Source organism: Gossypium hirsutum, chromosome A04 (genome assembly GCF_007990345.1).
Source record: "Gossypium hirsutum isolate 1008001.06 chromosome A04, Gossypium_hirsutum_v2.1, whole genome shotgun sequence".
In the NCBI taxonomy this organism is placed as follows: Eukaryota; Viridiplantae; Streptophyta; class Magnoliopsida; order Malvales; family Malvaceae; genus Gossypium; species Gossypium hirsutum.
Window position 1 is genome coordinate 81,216,077 of NC_053427.1, and position 22,996 is coordinate 81,239,072.

The window sequence follows — 22,996 nt, forward strand, 5'->3', positions numbered from 1 at the left end:
TTCCCCTGAGTAGTATGATGTGAAAAGTGGGATAGAGTCCTTTGTCCTTATCCCTTTTATATATATATATATAGTGCTTTTGGTGGGGCTCAAGCAACGATGTCTTATCATGTGAATGGTGCTATAAGTTATAGATGATATTTATGAATAATTACTTACATGAATATGTTTTTGTTTGTGAATACGAGTTTTGCTATGTTTTGGATTTGGTCATTCGAATAAATATAGTTGTATGTAATTTATCTAACATGTTTCACACCCCATTAAAAAACTAGTACAATGGTAGTTGATCATGCCAAGGCATATCAATGCCTAGCAAAGAATTAGCACAAAATATAAGATTTAAAAGCATTTTTTATTGCAAGTGTGACATGTCACTTGTAATATTTACAAGTGTTACAATGAAACACTCTGAGTATTCTAAGGATCAAACTTGAAAGAGATCGGACTATAACATGAATGAAAATGATCAATCATGCAATTAAGAAGTCTAACTAACTAATGGCTAAGTGCTATATTACGACAATTTGTGGTCCAAGGTTAATTAAGTTAAACCATACCTAAGAGGACTAAATTGAATAATATTCAAAAGTACAAAAAATAATAATTCAATGAGATAAAGTGGTTGATTGATGTCCATGTTGCTAGTTAATTCTTGGATTAGGGATCTAAATTGTTCAAACTCCTAATTGGTCCAATTTTACCTCTTAGCCATCATTTTACCTAATTAGATGATTCAGTTTGGTTTACTTTCGATCTTACTAAACTAAATCGGGACGATCAAATTGGTTCACAATAGGATCTTCTTTCGGTCTCACCTATCTAAATGTTCACCTAGGGTTGTCAATCCTAGGTTTTTAAGTCATTTGATTTAGTTCAACTTTTGCAATTTGGTCCTTGACCCTATAATTAATCATGCAACATTTCAATCAACCAACCACTCTAAAACTTAGTTTCTACTCATCATCAAAATACAAAGTTCAGCCAATTTCATGCTTAAATAGCTCATCAATTAACCACAAGAGAGGTAAGGGCTTAGAAATGCTTAGTGACTCCTAAAGGAGTCTTTGATGAAAATGATGATAGCAAGAATGTTGACAAATCCATAGCCCAAGTTAATATTTTTGCACTTTTGATAACTAACAATATGAGAATCTATTGAATGCTTTAAAGGAAAACCCAAAATAACAATGAATATATTTGTATCTTTATGAAAGAAAACTAAAAGAGTAATAAAAATAAAGAAGAAAACATAAGCAGATAACTATTAAGCTAAGAAAGGAAAAACCTAAAAAGCTAAAAATGGTGAAGGAATAAAAGATGTTGACAAAAAGATGATAAAAGATCCCCTTTTTAGTTGTGGCATAAAGATGCCTTAACTGCATTAGATTCTCTAACCTTAACATTGACAAAAATACCCTTAAAGAAGATATGACTCGAACTGAGTTTAGACACAAAATTACCTCTACAATTTTTTGCATCCGTTAGACTTCAGTGTTGCGACACCCAAGCTTTGGTGTTGCGATATTCGTGGCAGTGACATTATCTTGGCTTGGGGGTTTTTGGTGTTGCAACACAGCCTTGTTGGTGCCATGACTTCGATGGCAGTGGCACTGGGCCCTTCACTTTAACAATTGGCTTGGAGTTGTGACCTCTTGGGCTTGTATTTGAGAGTCGATAGCTTGATTTCGTGACACCACACATTTAGTGTCACGACTTCAACATGTTACTCCAAGTTGAGGTTTTGTTGAAGTTTGCTTCCTTGAGGTGATGGGGGGTTAGTGTCGCGACACACATGCACCTATGTTGCGATCCACATAATAGTTGAGGTCCTTTTTGATATTTGAACTTAGTCATCTCCTTACACAAGCTCAAATTAATCATTAGACTCCCAATGACATTTTTGTCAATTTGGGTCTCAAAAGAAATAAAATGTAAGAAAAACTATCATTAACACTTAAATCTAAGAATTGATAAAAAGTATTAAAAGGACTCGTAAACTACTTGAGAACAAGTTTGTTAAGTACTCTAAAGAGCCTAATTTAAAATATTAAATTACGACATATTAGTAGTACATGCTAGCATTATACTTAACCTCTTATTGGAACATTTTAAAATGTTAAGAATGTTTCAATGGTTATTAATAATATGTTATAATTACCACAAAAGTTATAAGTGATGAATTATGTCTCTTATTTATTAAAATTATTAGTATTTGGTTATTAATAATGAGTTATGACTATTCAACTTGATACATAACTATAAGGATAATTATGTAAGATGTGAACATACATGAATTTTACATATATATATAAGACTTAAATTTCACTTGAAAAATCACATAAAAACTTTGAAACAAAGCTCATTTTGATTTTTTTCCATATTCTAATATTCATATATTGCTTTTAGAAAGAAAACTATAGAAATTCTTTATAGAAATTGATATTCTTATTATAAATTATTGAGTACTCAATAGACTATTTTTGTTAGTGCAAAACAAAAATAGTTATTTTGCTTCATTATATACTTGATGTTTATTTACTTGTATCTCTTTTTCATACTAAAATGTATGGTGGAAGTGAATAAAACCTTAAATATAGTGACTTTATATACATCCACTTAAAATTTGAAACTTTTCTACAAAGGTTTAATTTTCTACTATGGTTTAATTTTATAAATAAGCATGTGGTAAGTGTTGAATATTGGCAATATCCCACATTAGGAAAAGATAGAAATGGAGGGGGTTTGGTTTGTTATATATAGAACCCCTCCCCCTTTGGTTGTATTATCCCAAAATCTTCTCCTTTGTAATATTTCTAGAAGAAATATTGATTTGGTAGTGTCCGAGGACGTAAGCTAAATTGGCCGAACCTCGTTAAATCTCTGGTATTTTATTTCTTATTTGTTTGCTTATATTTAATAGCTTTATGTTGGTTATATTTATTTAGTTATTATTGCTATAAATATCTAAGTGAGTTCTGTCTAGTTGTTGGGTTTTAAGCGGGACCATTGTGACCCCTCTAATTTAACTGGGAATTTTCTTAGTATAATTGTTGGCATGATAATTATCTAAATATTTCTGATAATATTGTTATTAATATTATCGTCGCTTCCGCAACAATTGGTATCCGAGCCAAGGTTTTGTAGTATGCTCTGTGTTTGCAGCTTAGTCTGATCTTACACATCAGAAACATTTCCTAAAGCTTGTGGGTATTCTGCATTTGGTGGCTATTAAGTAGAAGCTATGGCAAAAATGACAGAAGAAAAACCATCCATATCAACAACTTCCACTTCGTACATTTTGCCGAGGATTTGAACTGCAAATACGAGATTTGTAGTGGAAATTTTTGATGGAACAGGTCATTTCGGCATGTGGCAAAGTGAGCTTCTAGATGCCCTCTTTCAACAGGGTCTAGATATTGCCATTGAGGAAGAAAAACCAGAAGGGGTTGATGATAAAGAATGGAAGACCATCAACCGATTGGCATGTGGTACAATTCGATCATGTCTTTCCAGAGAGCAGAAGTATACATTCAGTAAAGAGACTTCTGCAAGTAAATTGTGGAAAGCATTGGAGGAGAAATTTCTGAAGAAGAACAGTCAAAATAAGTTACATATGAAGAAAAGACTGTTTCGTTTCAGTTATGTTCCTGGTACCACGATGAACGAGCACATTACCAATTTTAATCAGCTGGTGGCTGATTTGTTGAATTTGGATGTGACTTTTGAAGACGAAGACTTGGCGTTAATGTTGTTGGGATCGCTTCCTGAGGAGTTTGAGTACCTTGAAACTACTCTACTTCATGGAAAATCGGAAGTAACTTTCAATGAAGTAACTGCTGCATTGTATAGCTATGAACTACGCCGAAAGGATAAGTTGAAAGGTTCAGGTGAAGCAGCAGTGGAAGCATTGGTAACAAGAGGTCGTCAGCAAAGTCAGTCTAAGGGGAAGAGAAGAAAGTCCAAAGGTCGAGCTGTTGCCAAAGATGAATGTTCTTTTTGCAAAGAAAAAGGACATTGGAAGAAAGATTGTCCAAAATTGAAGAAAAAAGGGAAGACTCCGCAAGATGCAAATGTTGCAGAATGCAATAGTGAAGCAGAGTCAGACTTTTCTCTTAGTATGACATCTTCAACATTATATGCAGATGAGTGGATCATGGATTCTGGTTGTTCCTATCATATGTGTCCCATTCGGGAATGGTTCTTTGAATTTCAAAAACTAGATGAAGGGGTTGTTTACATGGGTAATGATAACACATGTAAAATAGCCGGGATAGGTTCAATTAAACTGAGGAGTCATGATGGATCTACTAGAATTTTGCGGGATGTACGATATGTCCCAAAGTTGAAGAAGAATCTCATCTCTTTGGGGTCGTTAGAATCTAAAGGCCTAGTTGTGACAATACGAGATGGAGTTCTTAAAGCAACTTCAGGAGCATTGGTGATGTTGAAAGGCATAAGAAAGAACAATCTGTATTACTACCAAGGTAGTACAGTGGTCGGGACAACAGCAGCAGCAATTACGAGTACCAAGAAGGACGCTGAGGCAACACAGCTGTGGCATATGCGTTTGGGCCATGCTGGTGAAAAATCCTTGCAAACTCTAGCCAAGCAAGGATTATTGAAAGGTACAAAGACTTGCAAACTTGAATTTTGCGAGCATTGTGTTCTGGGAAAACAACGAAGGGTGAAATTTGGCACTGGGATTCACAATACTAAAGGTATTCTGGATTATGTGCATTCTGATGTATGGGGACCGTCCAAGACTCCATCACTTGGAGGAAGACGTTATTTTGTCACCTTTATTGATGATTTTTCCAGACGAGTTTGGGTGTTTCCTATGAAGAACAAAGATGAGGTGCTTGAAGTTTTCCTTAAGTGGAAAACTAAAGTTGAAAATCAGACAGGAAGGAAGATTAAGGTTCTCCGATCAGACAACGGTGGAGAATATAAAAGCGATCCTTTCCTGAAGATATGCCAAGATTGTGGCATAGTAAGGCACTTCACCGTAGGTGGAACACCGCAACAGAATGGGGTGGCAGAGCGTATGAATCGAACGCTTGTGGAGAAAGTTCGATGTATGTTATCTAATGCTGGATTAGATAGAAAGTTTTGGACTGAGGCTGTGACGTACGCTCAACATCTCATCAATCATTTGCCATCATCTGCTATAAATGGCAAGACTCCTTTGGAGAAATGGTATGGAAAACCTGCTACTGATTATGACACCTTGCGCATTTTTGGTTCTATTGCATATTATCATGTGAAAGAATCAAAGTTAGATCCAAGAGCAAAGAAGGCTCTATTCATGGGCTTCAATGCTGGTGTTAAGGGATATCGTTTGTGGTGTCTAGAGGCAAAGAAGACGATAATCAGTAGGGATGTTACCTTTCATGAATCTGCCATGTTGAATAAGGTAAATCCAGAAGGAGTGAGTAGTACTTCGCAGCAGGTGGAGTGTACTCCGCAGCAGGTGGAGTTTGAGCAGAGTGTGGTAATTCCAGCAAAAGGTACCACTAGTGATTCTTCATTGGCAGATGCAGAGTCAGATGAGGAAGAGGTTTCTACCCAAGAACCTCAACAGCAATCAGAGCCAATTGCAGTCAGAAGGCAGAGACGAGAAATTCAGAAACCTGCTCGTTTCACTGACACGGTAGCTTATGCACTTCCAGTTGTTGATAATATTCCATCCACTTACACCGAAGCCATTCAGAGTTTAGAGAATAATAGATGGTTAGGTGCAATGGAAGAGGAAATGCAATCTCTAGAGAAAAACAAGATGTGGAAGCTGGCACAACTACCAAAAGGGAAGAAGGCGATTGGTTGCAAAATTGAAGACACTATTGAAGTTTGTGTTATGAGAAGATGTTCGAAGATGTGGAATATCGCCAAGGTGGAGATTTGTTGAATATTGGCAATATCCCACATTAGGAAAAGATAGAAATGGAGGGGTTTGGTTTGTTATATATAGAACCCCTCCCCCTTTGGTTGTATTATCCCAAAATCTTCTCCTTTGTAATATTTCTAGAAGAAATATTGATTTGGTAGTGTCCGAGGACGTAAGCTAAATTGGCCGAACCTCGTTAAATCTCTGGTATTTTATTTCTTATTTGTTTGCTTATATTTAATAGCTTTATGTTGGTTATATTTATTTAGTTATTATTGCTATAAATATCTAAGTGAGTTCTGTCTAGTTGTTGGGTTTTAAGCGGGACCATTGTGACCCCTCCAATTTAACTGGGAATTTTCTTAGTATAATTGTTGGCATAATAATTATCTAAATATTTCTGATAATATTGTTATTAATATTATCGTCGCTTCCGCAACAGTAAGTTTTTGTAACAGGATATAAATGTAAAAGTATAATCAATATCATTCACTTTATCCATTCACTTAAAAATCATTCATGAGATTTTTTAATGGTTAAATATTGATAATATTGACATCTCAATCTAATTTATGAAAAGAGATAATGATACGAATGACTTAATGTTTTTCTCTATTACATGTATAAACAGCATAATCAAGCAGTTTTGTCATCAAAAAATGAATCTTTTGCTTCCATCTTCTTGGTTAGTTTCATATTTTCTTCCTTTAAACTCATGTTTTCCTTCACAAGTTTAGCATTGACATCATATACATGCTTCCGTTTTTCCAACATAGTCTTGTAAGTTTGAAGAAACTCATCACTTGACTCTCTTTCAGAATCATCATCAGTGTCAGAGTGACTGCCGCTAGACGTGTGAACATCTGGATTGGAAATATTGTAGCAAATATATATGATTAAACAATGGTGTCTGCAATTATACGAGTTAAATTGTAATATAGTAAAGTGTTACAAAAAAAAACACTCCGGAAAGTATTCTGAGGATACCCAATGGAGGTTGAATTAAACTAAAATTTGTTTTCTACACTAACGGGGCTAAACAGTAATAACCTAAAATTATTGTACGAAAAACCAAATTAAAATCAATTAATCGAAATAACATGAATTAATAAAATTAAAAAAAAGCAAATTAACAGTCGGAATTAATCCAATTAATCAAGCAGAAGATTAACTCACTTCAATGCTCCTAATTAACTTCAGAACTTGGGTTTTATCGAGTTAGCTATTAATTAATCAGTTATTACCTTTTGGCATCTAAATAATTAATTAATCGATCAATACTCACTTATCTTTCGACCTCACTTTCTTGATCGGGATAAATTATGATTTACTCGGTAAACTTATCTTTCGATCTCGTTTATCCTAAATTACTTCATAGGGTTGTCAATCTTAGGGTTTAATCAGACATAATTTAACCTAACTAACTCAGACTCAAATCCTAATTCTTTCATTATTTATTCTCACATCTAATCATTAATCTCCCTAAAGAAATTAGCCACTCATGGATCTAGATGCAATTTTCCCTAATTTCATATTCAACATGCAAAGAAAAAAATTAAACGAAAAAAGGGAATAGAGAAATTGATCCGTTTCGATATTGATTTTTGTCCGAAAGCCGAATTTCCTTTGACAGTTGCAAAGACAATCTCAATTGCAATTGAAAATCGAGAAGAAAATAATATAAACTACATAAATAAAATCTTGGATTGACATCGAATCCAAGTTAAACAAAGGAAGAAATGTTGGTTTATAACATAAAAGGATTAAATTGAAATAAAGTAAAAACTAGAATAAAATCCCAAAACTAAACTAAGTGGCTCATTCGGCCAAGCCTCCCAAAGTAAGGCTAAACACATCTATTTATAACCAAAATAGTCTGACCTAACTAGGTTAATTAACAACCCTAAAACTAATTAATATTCATTATGTGGATAAAAAAAACCTGACTTAATAATTCCTGTTCGTCGTCCAGTGTCGCGACACCATAGGATCGGTGTCACGACACTGCCTTTCAAGGGTGAATTCTTTGGCTTTGAACTTTGGTGTTGTGAAACCAGATGTTGATGTCGCAACGCAGTCGTCGTCCTTCGTATTCTCAACTTGAAAATAGTGTCCTACACACTTAATTGGCTTGTTAGTTCATCCCTAGGCCTGTATTGACTCGTTAGGTCATCATATGGCTAAAATTTGCATAAGCAATCTATCACCCTATCAAAGTAGCGGTTAAAGAAGCATAAGAAATATCCTAATAAAGTCCAAGATATTGTCCAAATAGCTTATATAATTCTTCAATGCAGTTTGATCTAATCCCTTTAAAATGAGGATTCGATTGTTTGATCTGGTTTTATCCAATCTTCAAGATATATTCCTTCATATGAGTCAATTTTTAAAGATGGGTCAACACACATCCAAGACATCAACAAAGATCATAGCTCAAAGATTTAACACAGTTATCGATATATCATCATTTTATATTATTATACTACATACAAAATTAATTACAGTTATCCAATATAAAAATATATTAATGTATTTTGTTTTTTTATAAATGTGTATGATTGAATTAAAATTAAAGTTTCATGTATACATTTGAACCACAATAAAAATTTCATGTGTATAATTGCACCAAATTAAAGTTTATGTATCAAATTGTAAATTGAATCAAAATTCATGTATAATTTTGAGATTTATCCTTTTTATTTTGTTTTCTGGTATCACATGTCAATTTTTTTTGTGAAATTAAAATAATTATTTATTGATATGACTTGTGTCACCACAACATATACAAAATTTTTTCGTAAAATACAAAATAATTAATTATTTGTTAAAACATGTGGCATAATGATACCATATTATGTGTTAAATTATGATTGAAAAAGTATATTGGGTCACATATATTTAACACAATTAAAAATAGGTACCATTTAGGGTAAATTAGCAATATATATCATTTTTAGAAAATGATTAGGGTTTTAGGCCAAATTTTTTTATATTTAGGGAAGTAGACTGATTTTGGAGAGAGAAACACTTTTCCTTAATGGTAAAAAAGTCCAATGGCAAAAATTTTTCTAACTGCTAGTTTATTTGCTACAGAAACCCAAGTCATTTTCTTCCATTTGCATTTCAATCTCATTCTCCTAGTTCTCTCAATTCATCTATTCTCTCAAATTTTTAATTCTCAAATTTTCATTCAATTTCACTCAAAATCTTATTGTAACAGATCGTTTTTAGTCAAATCGGAACAGTGGTTTTGGGACTACAAATATAAAGTAGAAATTATTTTTTTATTATTTTAAGTTCTACAACATGAATATATGATTGTGTGAAATTTTCGTTTAGAAATTTTATCGTTTGAATGCTCAATTCGGTAAAAAGGACTAAATCACGTAAAGTGCAAAAGTGATATTCTAATAGCTAAAAGTTTCTAATAGCTATAGAACTTTAAAGTTAAGGTCCTTAAGTAATAAATAGACCATTAGTATGATAGTGGATGATAGTGGCATGGCATTTGGTGTAATTAATAAATGTTTTAAAGATTAATTTTGTAATTTGACAAATAAAGGTTAATTAAATAAAATAAAACCAAATTAAGTCTTCATATCATCTTTTTCAACTGAAATTGGAAGGAAAGAAAAGCCATAGCTAGGTTTTACATTCGACCAAGCTACCTAGTTCAACTGTAAGTCTGTTTTTGTCCCGTTTTTAATGATTTCTATGTTTTTGAGATCGTTGCAGTTAGGGAATTCTTTCAGACTGAATTCCGGAAGAAATAAATAAGTCAAAGATTTCTCGATCAAAAGCATAAAGAGTTTTTAGAATTGAAACAGGGCCATATAACTGTGACTGAGTACGAAAGAGAGTTCGTAAGATTGAGTAAGTATGCTCGGGAGTATGTTTCTACTGAAGAAATCATGTGTAAATGGTTCGTTGATGGGTTGAACAAAGATATTAAACTTCTAGTTGGAATTCTAGAATTGAAAGAATTTGTTGTCCTGGTTGATAAAGCTTGCAAAGCCGAGGAATTTAGCAAAGAAAAGAGAAAAGCAGATTCAGAAGCTAGAGACTCGAGAAAAAGATCGATGAGTAAGCCATATCAATCTTCATCAAAGAAGTTCAGAGATTCATTCATTCCTCTAAATGTTTCAATTGGGCATTCAAGTAGAGATCGTGGAATACAATACTAAAGTCCTAAAGCTCAAGCTACGTCAGTATCAAGTGTTGGTAGTTTGCAAAATTATGGACCTGGATGTCAGCAATACGGAAGACGACATCCTGGTGAATGTAGAATGAATAACCGAGCTTGTTTCAAATGTGGTTCACAAGATCATTTCAAACGTGATTGCCCAGAGTTAGTTGAAAAAGATAAGATTCAAAATGCAAGACTGACTAACAATTTAATAGAGAAAAGCCACCGAGAAATGCAGGAAATGTGACCAGTAGTAGAGGCACGATAAAATATTTAGCTATGGGATCCGAGGTCAGAGCACCTGCTAGAGCTTATGCTATTCGCGCTCGTGAAGACGCGTCATCATCAGATGTTATTACCGGTACATTCTCTCTTTACGACACTAATATGATTGCATTGATTGATCCTGGATCAGCTCATTCGTATATCTGTATGAATTTAGTGTTTAGTAAGAATTTACCTATTGAGTCTACTGAGTTTGTGATTAAAGTATCGAACCCTTTAGGCAAGTATGTGCTAGTTGATAAAGTTTGCAAGAATTGTCTTTTAATGACTCGGGGTTACTGTTTTCTGGTTGATTTGATGCTACTACATTTTGATGAATTTGATGTAATTCTGGGTATGTATTGGTTGACGCTACATGATGCTATTGTAAATTGTAGACGAAAGATAATTGAATTGAAATGTCAGAATAGTGAAATCCTTCGAATTGAATCTGATGAGTCGAGTGGGTTTCCAGTTGTAATTTCGTCGATGTCATCTCAGAGATACGTGAGAAAAGGTTGTGAAGCTTATCTTACTTATGTTTTAGATACAAAAGTGTCTGAATTTAAGATTGAATCAATGCCAGTTGTCTGTGAATATCCGAATGTATTTCCAGAAGAATTACCGGGGTTACCACCGATAAGAGAGGTTGAATTTACTATTGAGTTAGTATCTGGAACTTCTCTGATATCAATAGCTCTGTACAGAATGGCTCCGACAGAATTGAAATAGCTGAAATCTCAGTTGCAAGAACTAACAGATAGAATTTTTGCATGACCTAGTTTTTCACCCTAAGGTACGCCAATATTGTTTGTAAAGAAGAAAGACGGGTCCATGAGAATGTATATTGACTATCGACAGCTCAACAAGGTTACAATAAAGAACAAGTATTGTCGAGAATAGATGATTTATTGGATCAATTGAAAGGTGTAATAGTATTTTCGAAGATTGATCTACGGTCTGGTTATTATTAGTTGCGAGTGAAAGATGCAAATGTGCCAAATACGTTCAGAACAAGGTACAGACATTATAAATTTTTTGTTATGCCTTTTGGATTAACAAATATTCCTGTAGTCTTTATGGATTTGATGAACCAGATTTTTTATACTGTATTTAGACAGATTCATTGTTGTGTTCATTAGCGACATTCTAATCTATTCACGAGATGAGTCTGAGCATGCCTAACATTTGAGAATTGTGTTACAAACCTTGAGAGATAAACAACTGTTTGCTAAATTCAGTAAATGTAAATTTTAGCTTCGAGAAGTCAGATTTCTAGGACACATTATTTCAGCAAAAGGTATACAAGTTGATCTGAGCAAAATTTCTGCAATTGTTGATTGGAAACCACCGAGAAATGCATTTGAAGTTATAAGTTTTCTGGGACTAGTTGGCTACTATCGATGTTTTGTTAAAAGGTTTTCAATGATTGCTACTCCTATGACCAGATTGCTACAAAAAGATATGAAATTTGAATGGTCCGAAAAATGTCAACAGAGTTTCGAACAATTGAAAGCATTGTTAACTGAAACACTAATGTTAGTTCAACCTGAACCGGGTAAAGAATTTGTAATTTACAGTGACGCGTCTTTGAATGGTTTGGGTTACGTTTTGGTGCAAGAAGGAAAAGTGATAGCTTATGTCTCCAGACAGTTGAAATTGCATGAAAAGAATTATCCGACACATGATTTAGAATTGGCTGCTATTGTGATCGCATTGAAAATCTGGCGACATCATTTGTACGGTGAAAAATGTCACATCTTTACTGATCACAAAAGTTTAAAGTATATAATGACTCAGAAGGATTTGAATTTGCGGCAACGAAGATGGCTCGAGTTCTTGAAAGACTTGAGTTAGTGATTGATTACTATCCGGAAAAAGTGAATGTAGTTGCAGATGCACTGAGTAGAAAATATCTGTTTACTTTGAGAGCGATGAATACACAGATATTTTTTTCTGATAGTGGTTCGATTCTAGCAAAGTTAAAAGCTAAACCGGTTTTTCTACAGCAAATTTGTGAAGCTCAAAAGTGTAATACTGAATTACAAGCTAAAAGAATGCAATGTGAGTCGACTAGTAATTCTGACTAACAAATCAGATCAGATGATTGCTTAATGTTCCAAGGTAGAATCTATGTACCAAAGAATTTTAAGCTCATACAGAAAATTTTGAATGAAGCACATAATGGTTGTTTATCTGTTCACACGGGGGTACCAAAATGTATGATGACTTGAAACAATTGTACTGGTGGTCGGGCATGAAACATGACATTTCTGAGTTTGTATCAAAGTGTTTGATTTGTTAACAAGTCAAAGCTGAACATCAAGTGCCTTTGGGATTACTACAGCCTATGATGATACCAGAGTGGAAGTGGGATAGAGTTACGATGGATTTCATATTGGGATTTCATAGTGGTATTTAACATAGCCTAATTATACTCTTAAACAACCTTGGCATAACTCATTGCATGTTAACCTCATCTTATCGAGTTAGTACTTGCTAAATTATCCTTTTCGTATTAAGGATTAACATAGCACATTTTACATTTTACACTTAGGCCATGTTATAACCATATACCATTATATGCTATGTCCACTCTCAAATTATTAGGTCCCATTTCAATCATCCATCTATGATAAACCTCATCAACATATCTCATGAAACATTTAAACATAAACATGCATCATTAGTAGGTTTACAACCTACATCAATATGAGCTATATCTCATGGCCATATACAAAAGAATAAGTATACCATTTAAGCCCTTACATTGGCTAGCCAAATGAAACATATAACAAAATAACCAAAAATCTTATACATGCCATTAAACAAAAAAAAAAGTATCTATATACCAAAGCGGGACAAGTCGATAGAGTGTTGATTCTCCAACCGTCTTCCAATATTCATGAGTCCACGAGCTCTGTAAGACAGGGAAAAGAGAAGGGGGTAAGCATTTATATGCTTAGTAAGTCCGAATAACTGGAAAGTAAACTTACCGGTTAATTAGCATACAACCATATTTAGGCAATAATTCCAACAAGCATGAAATAGTTTCCCTATCACATGCACTCAATCATCAAGTTAGTCTCATAACAATACATCATGTCATTAGTCTTAAATGAGCTTATCAATTCAATATTTCCATTTCTATTTCTTATGTTAATCCCGTTGAATTTATGGGAAATCTCAATGGATAACCCAATTACCGTCAAGTCATACAAGTGATTATCTTAAGTACGCACTTCCGCGAATCTTACATCTTACGGTGGGATTACCAGTCCAGGCTAAATCACCCGTAATATCAACTTATAAAGCATTGTCGGGATTACCAGTCCAGGTTAAATCCCTTTCTATGACAATTGCTGTCATAAGTTCGGATCTGAATTGCCATTCCAGGCTAAATTCAGTCCTCAATCGGATTACCCGTCTGGGCTAAATCCTTAATGCACCCATATTCTTCAGGAGGCTCGACCACTCAAGGAACACCCATCAAGGCTAGATCCTTTCTATTTGGAGATTATCAGATTACTCGTCCGGGCTAAATCCTTTTCTGCAATACATGCAGGATCTCATGTCATGTAAGCCATAATTTATCCATTGGATTTCCCTTTCTATTTCAACCGGGACATTTGCCATCTTTCATTTACACTAGTACATTTCATGTATTGTCATGCAATGAATATGTAAATTTTTATACATTCAAGAACATGCATATTTAAGTATATTAAAATTTTACTTCGGGTTATACTAACTTACTTGGCAGTTGTTTTGGATTCGTGTCTCAGTTATTCCGAAACCTTTCGTTTTCCACGGTCGACCTCTGGAATTGGTTCCTCGGGGTTATCAAGCTTAAAATGTTGGAAAACTCTAGCTATGGAGACCCTTAGAATTTAGGTAGCATGGAGAAGAAAATAAGCTAATTTTAGCTTGATTTTTCCCTTTTTATTTAGTTTATTACCAAATGACCAAAATGCCATTCCTTACTAAACTTCCAAAATTTTCCATGCATGCCTATTTTTGTCCAAAAACTTAAAAATTGGGAAAATTACTCTTTAAGGACCTCTAATTAATATCCCAAAGCAATTTCATACAAATTGATTCTAGAACCCAAGTTTTGCAATTTACTCGAATTGGTCCCTAATTTCCAATTGGACGCCTTGCACATAGAATTTCTTCATAAAACTTTAACACATGCTTATTTTCATATCCTAGACCTCATAATGATCATAAAATAATTATTTTAACATCAAATTTTTGGTCCTGAAACCACTATTTTGACTAAGCCCTAATTCAGGATGTTACATTTCTCCCCCCTTAGGGACTTTCGTCCTCGAAAGTCTTACAAGTAAACAGGTTCAGATATTGAATTCTCATGGTTTCTTCGAGCTCCTGTTCGGATATTGAATTATCATGGTTTCTTCGGGCTTCCATGTAGCCTCTTCCACTCCGTGTCGGTACCATAAAACTTTCACTAAGGCTATATTCTTATTCCTCAACTGTTTGACTTCTCGAGCAAAAATCTTGACCGATTCTTCACCATAAGTCATGTCCGGTCTAATTTTAACCTCCGTCGGTGAAATCACATGGAGGGGTTTGATTGATACCGCCGTAACATGGATACATGTAATACATCATGAATCCATTCCAATTCAGGTGGCAATGCTAAACGGTAAGCTAGTGGTCCAACTCTTTCGGTAATCTCATATGGTCCGATAAACCTTGGGCACAGTTTTCCTTTTCGACCAAATCTCAAGACCTTTTTCCATGGAGATACTTTCAAAAGTACTTTATCTCCAACTTGAAACTCGATCTCTTTTCTTTTCAAATCAGTATATGACTTCTGCCTATCCGATGTCGCTTTCAAGCATCCTGTATCACTTTAACCTTTTCTTCAGTTTCCCTAACTAAATTAACTCCGTGAATTTGGATTTCCTTAAGCTCTGTCCAATATAGTAGAGTCCAGTACTTCTGGCCATACAATGCCTCGTAAGGTGCCATCTTTAAACTCGTCTAGAAACTATTGTTGTAGGCAAATTCTACCAATGGTAAATATTTTTCCCAACTGCCTTGAAATTCAAGGACGCAACACTGTAACATGTCCTCAAGAATCTGAATCGTCTGTTCAGACTGACCATCAGTTTGCAGGTGAAAAGTCCTGCTAAAACTCAACTTTGTACCTAAGGCTTCTTGCAGCTTCTTCCAAAATCTCGAAGTGAATCTCGGGTCCCTATCTGAAATAATAAATAACAGTACCCCGTGTAATCTCACAATCTCAGATACATACAAGTCGGCTAATTTGTCAAGTGAGTAGTCAGTTCGTACTGGAATAAAGTGAGCCGACTTCGTTAGCCTATCAACCACAACCCAAACAACATCTTTCTTTTTTGGGGTTAACGGTAATCTCGTCACGAAATCCATAGTAATCCTATCCCACTTCCACTCAGGGACCATTACAGGCTGTAACAAACCTGAAGGTACTTGGTGTTCAGCTTTGACTTACTGACATATCAAGCATTTTGATACAAATTCGTAGATGTCTCTCTTCATGCCATTCCACCAGTACATTTTCTTCAAATCGTTGTACATCTTGGTACTTCCTAGATGAATAGAAAAACGACTATCATGTGCCTCTTGCAAAATTTTTTTAATAAACTCGTCGTCTCGCGGTACACAGATCCTATCTCTGAACATCAAGCAACTAACGGGACCAATCCAAAAATCTAATTCGGTGCTTGACTCGTATTGAGCTCTCTTGGCTTGCAAGTCACTGTCATTGATCTGAGCATTGCAAATTTCTTATGGAAATGTCGGTCTGGCTCTTAACTCTCCAAAACTGAACCATCATCCAACAAAGTCAATTGCATGTTCAAAGCTCTCAAAGCAAACAAGGATTTTCTGCTCAGTGCATCTGCGACCACATTCGCCTTTCCCTGGTGGTAATCAATGATCAGCTCATAATATTTAATCAACTCTAACCATCTCTACAGTCTCAGATTCAATTTCTTTTGAGTCATCAAGTACTTCAAACTCTTGTGATCAGTGAATTGACGGCATGTCTCACCATACAAATGGTGTCTCCAAATCTTCAGGGTAAATACAATGGTTGCTAGCTCCAAGTCATGTGTTGGATAACTTTTCTCATATGGCTTTAGTTGGCTTGAAGCATACGCTATTACTTTGCCCTCTTATATAATCATGCAACCCAATCAATTTAAGGACGCGTCACTATAGACCACGAATTCCTTTCCCAGCTCGGGTTGCACTAAAATTGGAGCTTTGGTTAGCAACGTATTCAATTTCTTGAAACTCTGGTGACACTTCTCTGACCATTCAAACTTAACATCTTTTTGCAGCAACCTTGTAAAAGGAGTTGCAATCATCCAAAATCCTTTTACGAAGCGTCGATAGTAATCGGCTAAGCCCAAAAAGCTTCTAACCTCTGTTACGTTCTTCGGTGGCTTCCATTCGACAATGGCAGAAATCTTATTTGGATCAACTCGGATGCCATCACCCGACACAATGTGACGGAGGAACCCAACCCCTTAGAGCCAAAACTCACTTTTGCTAAATTTAGCATACAACTGTTTGTCCCGTAAGATCTGTAAAATCGTTCTCAGATGTTCCACATGCTCAGTCTCATCCTTAGAATAAATCAGAATGTCATCAATAAACACAACACCAAACTTGTCTAAGTATGGATGGAATATCCTATTCATCAAGTCCATAAATACAGCCGGTGGATTTGTTAACCCAAAAGGCATCATAAGAAATTCATAGTGGCCATACCTCGTTCTAAAAGCAGTCTTAGGTACATCTGACTCTTTTACTCACAACTGGTAGTAGCTGGATCTCAGATCTATCTTAGAAAACATAGTAGCTTCCTTCAATTGATCAAACAAGTCGTTGATTCTTGGTAACGGATACCTGTTCTTGATAATTACCTTGTTAAGTTGTCAGTAGTCTATACATAGCCTTATCGAACCATCTTTTTTCTTTACAAATAATACAGGAGCACCCCAAGACGAAAAGCTTGGTCTTGTAAAACCTTTATTCATCAGTTCTTGCAACTGTACTTTTAACTCTTTCAGTTCGGTTGGTGTCATCCTATACAGAGTAATAAAAATGTGAGTTGTCCCAGGCAATAGCTCAATACCAAACTCTACTTCTCTAACGAGAGGTAATCTGGGTAGCTCTTCCAAAAACACATCCGGATACTCGCATACTATCGATACTGATTCTAACTTTAACTCAAATTCTTTAGAATTCAACATGAAAGCAAGGTAGGCTTCATATCCTTTTCTCATATACCTTTGAGCCATCATTGAGGTAATCACAACCAGTGGAGTATCCAACTCACTTGAATCAATCCGGAGAATCTCACCATCTGAGCATTTCAATTCGATATACTTACTACCACAATTTAGAATTACATCATGCACAGCTAACCAATCCATGCCAAGTATTACATCAAACTCATCGAATGACAATAACATAAGGTTAGCAGGAAAACAATGACCTTGGATTGTCAAGGGACAATTCTTACAGACTTTATCAACTAGGACTGACTTGCCTAGAGGGTTTGACACCTTAATCGTAAATTTCGTAAGCTCTACAGACATATCCATGCTAGACACCAATTTCATTCAAATGTACGAATGGGTTGATCCTGGATCAATTAAGGCAACGGAACAAGTATTATAGATAGAAAATATACCCATGATGACATCGGGAGCAGAGGCTGTCTCTCGAGCGCATATTATATAAGTTCTTGTCGGGGCTCGAGCCTCTGATTTTACAGTAGCATCCTTAGCAACAGTTCGACTGTTGCACTTTCGAGATGTCTCGGGGGTCTACCTCGAGAAATAGGAGCATTCGACTGCGGGGCTAACTCAACCTCTTTATTAGCTCGCTCCCGGCAGTCTCTGAGAAAGTGGTCAAGAGACCCATACCTAAAACATGCACCACTCTTCATTCAGTACTCTCCGAAGTGAAATTTGTTGCAGCTTTTACACTTCAACTTTTGATCATCTACACTTCTCACACTAGTTACCATAAGGGAAGAAGACTTTGGGTTATGTCGCTTGGTGCTTCTTGCTCTATTGAATATCCTACTAATAAAGTGGAGCGTTCTTGATGACTTTTCAATTTCTTTGTGGGGAAGAAGTGTGCTCTGCCGCTAGACCTTTTACTCGAAACTCGAGCTTCTCTCTTAGCTTGCTTTCTTTCATTATTTAGCTTTTAGGCCTTCTTGGCCTGATCAGCTAATGTGAAAAATTCTCGTATCTCAAGGATCCCAATCAGCAATTTAATTTTTTCATTCAAGCCTTCCTCGAAGCGCTTACACATTTCCGTCTCGATTGGACCCACTCCGTGGCATATTGACTTAACCTTACGAATTTCCTCTCATATTCTGACACAGTCTTATTTCCTTGCCTGAGTTCTAAGAACTCCTGTCGTTTCGAGTCTAAAAACCTTTGACTTATGTATTTCTTTTTAAACTCAGCTTGGAAGAACTCCCATGTAATGTCTTCCTTCGGTACCACTGAGGATACCGCCTTCCACCAATGGTATGCTGTATCTTTCAGAAGAGATACAACACACTTCAAGCACTCCTCGGGTGTGCATGACAATTCATCCAAAACTCGCACAGTATTCTCGAGCTAGAACTCAGCTCGTTCAACATCATCATCGACCTTAGCCCTAAACTCTTCAGCCCGGTATTTCCTAAGTTTATCCACTAAGGCCTTACCAATTCTCATTGGTTCAACAACCCTTGGTACTTCATCAGGTCGGTTAGCAGGAGGAGGTGGATATGGTATTTCAGGGCAGTTTCTCAAGTATTCCCGAACCACTCATCCATCATATCGAAAAAGACTTCTCTCGCCTCTTCCCGACCTTCAGACATAGGCCTTCTACTACTACTAGAAACAACTTGTTGTACGAAAGTTGGAGCATGGCTCTCGGCTCCCCGGACTCATCTTGGGCTTGATTAGAAGACATTTACTATATTCAAATACAATTAAAACGTTAGGAGATGTCACACTATCAAAATTTGTATAATGGCATGTATAGCTAAACTCGTTACATGTTATGTTAGTCTGAGAATTGACTAAACCGTAGCTTTAATACCACTAAGTGTAACTCCCCTTACTCGTACCTGAAACTGGGACAAAGAATAGGGCGTTACTGGATACATATTAAGACATTTTAGAAATATGAGTTATAAAATTTCATTCTAATTTAAAACCAATCAAACAACATCATAGTGTCCCTATTATGGACCTACAAAGTCCAAAACATACATTAAAATTGATCCGAGACTAAACCGAGAACTATAAAAAATTTTTGTAAATTTCCTAGAGTTATGCCTCACACGTCCGTGTAGAGGCAAAGCATACACCCGTGTGCTTGGGGACACGCCCGTGTCCCCCACCTGTGTCGAATTATTTGGATTTATTTTTCATTTCGAACCTACAGGGGTTTTCACATGGCCTACCACCCACCCGTGCCCCTGGCCTGTGTCCCTCATACGGCCTAGACACGCCCGTGTCTTTGCCGGTGTCCAAAAAGCCCAGACATTCTGTTTATGATGTAATCATTCATTTTTAGGCACACGGTCAAGGCACACACCCGTGTGCTAGGCTGTGTCCTCCACACGGTCGAGACACATGGCCGTGTCTTTACTGGTGTGTTTGCTACCATGCAAACTAACCTAAAATTTTAGGTGCAGGGGACACACGACCAGGCAACATGCCCATGGGGACTAACTGTGTGTCACACACGGCCTAGACACATGCCTATGTGGACCTTTTTAGGGCTATTTTCCAAGCCTTTGGTCACCCTCTATCATCCATACACACTTATAGACTTCAATGGTATTTAACATGGCCTAATTATACTCTTAAACAACGTTGGAATAACTCATTGCATGTTAACCTCATCTCTTTGGGTTAGTACATGCTAGATTATCCTTTTCGTATTAGGGATTAACACAGCATATTTTACATTTTACACTTAGGCCATGTTATAACCATATACCATTATATGCTATGTCCACTCTCAAATTATTAGGTCCCATTTCAATCATCCAGATAGGGAAAAGAGAAGGGGGTAAGCATTTATATGCTTAGTAAGTCCAGATAATTGGAAATTAAACTTACCGGTTAATTAGCATACAACCATATTTAGGCAATAATTCCAACAAGCATGAAATAGTTTCCCTATCACAAGCACTCAATCATCAAGTTAGTCTCATAATAATACATCATGTCATTAGTCTTAGACGAGCTCATCAATTCAATATTTCTATTTCTATTTATCATGTTAAACCCATTGAATTTTTGGGAAATCTCGATGGATAACCCAATTACCGTCAAGTCATACAAGTGATCATCTCAAGTACGCACTCCCGCAAACCTTACACCTTATGGTGGGATTACCAGTCCAGGCTAAATCCCCCGTAGTATCGACTTATAGAGCATTTCAGGATTACCAGTCTAGGTTAAATACCTTTTCACAACAATTGCTCTCATAAATTCGGATCTGAATTGCCAGTCCAATCTAAATTTAGTCCTCAATCGGATTACCCGTCTGGGCTAAATCCTTAATGCACCCATATTCTTCAGAAGGCTCGATCACTCAATGAACACCCATCAGGGCTAGATCCTTTCTATTTTGAGATCATCAGATTACCCATCCGGGCTAAATCCTTTTCTGCAACACATGCAGGATCTCATGTCATGTAAGCCATAATTTATCCATTGGATTTCCCTTTCTATTTCAACCGGGACATTTGTCATCTTTCATTTACAATAGTACATTTCATGGATTATCATGCAATGAATATGTAAATTTTCATACATTCAAGAACATACATATTTAAGTATATTAAAAGTTTACTTCAAGTTATACAAACTTACCTGGTAGTCGTTTTGGATTCGTATCTCGGTTATTCTGAAACCTTTTATTTTCCACGGTCGACCTCCAGAATTGGTTTCTCGGGGTTATCAAGCTTGAAATGTTGGAAAGCCCTAGCTATGGAGACCCTTAGAATTTCAGCAGCATGGAGAAGAAAATGAGCTGATTCTAGTTTGATTTTTCCCTTTTTATTTAGTTTATTACCAAATGACCAGAATGCCCTTCCTTACTAAACTTCCAAAATTTTTCATGCATGCCCATTTTTGTCCAAAAACTTAGAAATTGGAAAAATTACTTTTTAAGGACCTCTAATTAATATCCCAAAGAAATTTCATACAAATTGCTACTAAAACCCAAGTTTTGCAATTTATTCAAATTGGTCCCTAATTTCCAATTGGAAACCTTGCACATAAAATTTCTTCATGAAAATTTAACACATGCTTATTTTCATATTGTGGAGACCATAATGATCATAAAATAATTATTTTAATGTAAATTTGTGGTCCCGAAACCACTATCCTGACTAATCCCTAATTCGAGATGTTACAGAATGGTCACCGAGAAATGCGAGAAATATGACCAGTAGCAGAAGCGTGACAAAAGATTCAACTATGGGATCTGAGGTTAGAGCACCTGCTAGAACTTATGCTATTCGCGCTCGTGAAGACTCATCATCACCAGATGTTATTACCGGTACATTCTCTCTTTACGACACTAATGTGATTCTATTGATTGGTCCTGGATCAACTCATTCGTATATCTGTATAAATTTAGTGTTTACTAAGAATTTACCTGTTGATCCTACTAAGTTTGTGATTAAATTATTGAACCCCTTAGGCAAGTATATGCTAGTTGATAAAGTTTGCAAGAACTTTCCTTTAATGACTCGAGGTTACTGTTTTTTGGCTGGTTTGATACTACTATATTTTGATGAATTTGATGTAATTCTGGGTATGAATTGGTTGACGCTACATGATACTGTTGTAAATTGTAGACGAAATATTATTGAATTGAAATGTCAGAATAGTGAAATCCTTTGAATTGAATCTGATGAGTCGAGTGGGTTGCCAGTTGTAATTTCATCGATGTCAGATTAGAGATACGTGAGAAAAGGTTGTGAAGCTTATCTTGCTTATGTTTGAGATACAAAACTGTCTGAATCTGAGATTGAATTAGTGCCGATTGTCTGTGAACATTCAGATGTATTTCCAGAAGAATTACCAGGGTTACCACCGATAAGAAAGGTTCAATTTGCTATTGAGTTAGTACCTGGAACTTCTCCAAAATCAATAGCTCCGCACAGAATGGCTCTGACAAAATTGAAAGAGTTGAAATCTCAGTTGCAAGAATTAACAGATAGAGGTTTTGCACGACCTAGTTTTTTGCCCTGGGCTATGCCAGTATTATTCGTAAAGAAGAAAGATGGGTCAATGAGAATGTGTATTGACTATCGACAGCTTAACAAGGTTACAATAAAAAATTATCCGTTGTTGATAATAGATGATTTATTTGATCAGTTGAAAGGCGCAACAGTTTTTTTGAAGATTGATCTACAGTTTTGGTTATTATCAGTTGCAAGTGAAAGATGTAGATGTGCCAAAAATTGCATTCAGAACGACGTACGAACATTATGAATTTCTTTTTATGCCTTTCGGATTAACTAATGCTCCTGCAGTCTTAATGGATTTGATGAACCGAATTTTTTGACCGTATTTAGATATATTCATTATTGTGTTCATTGA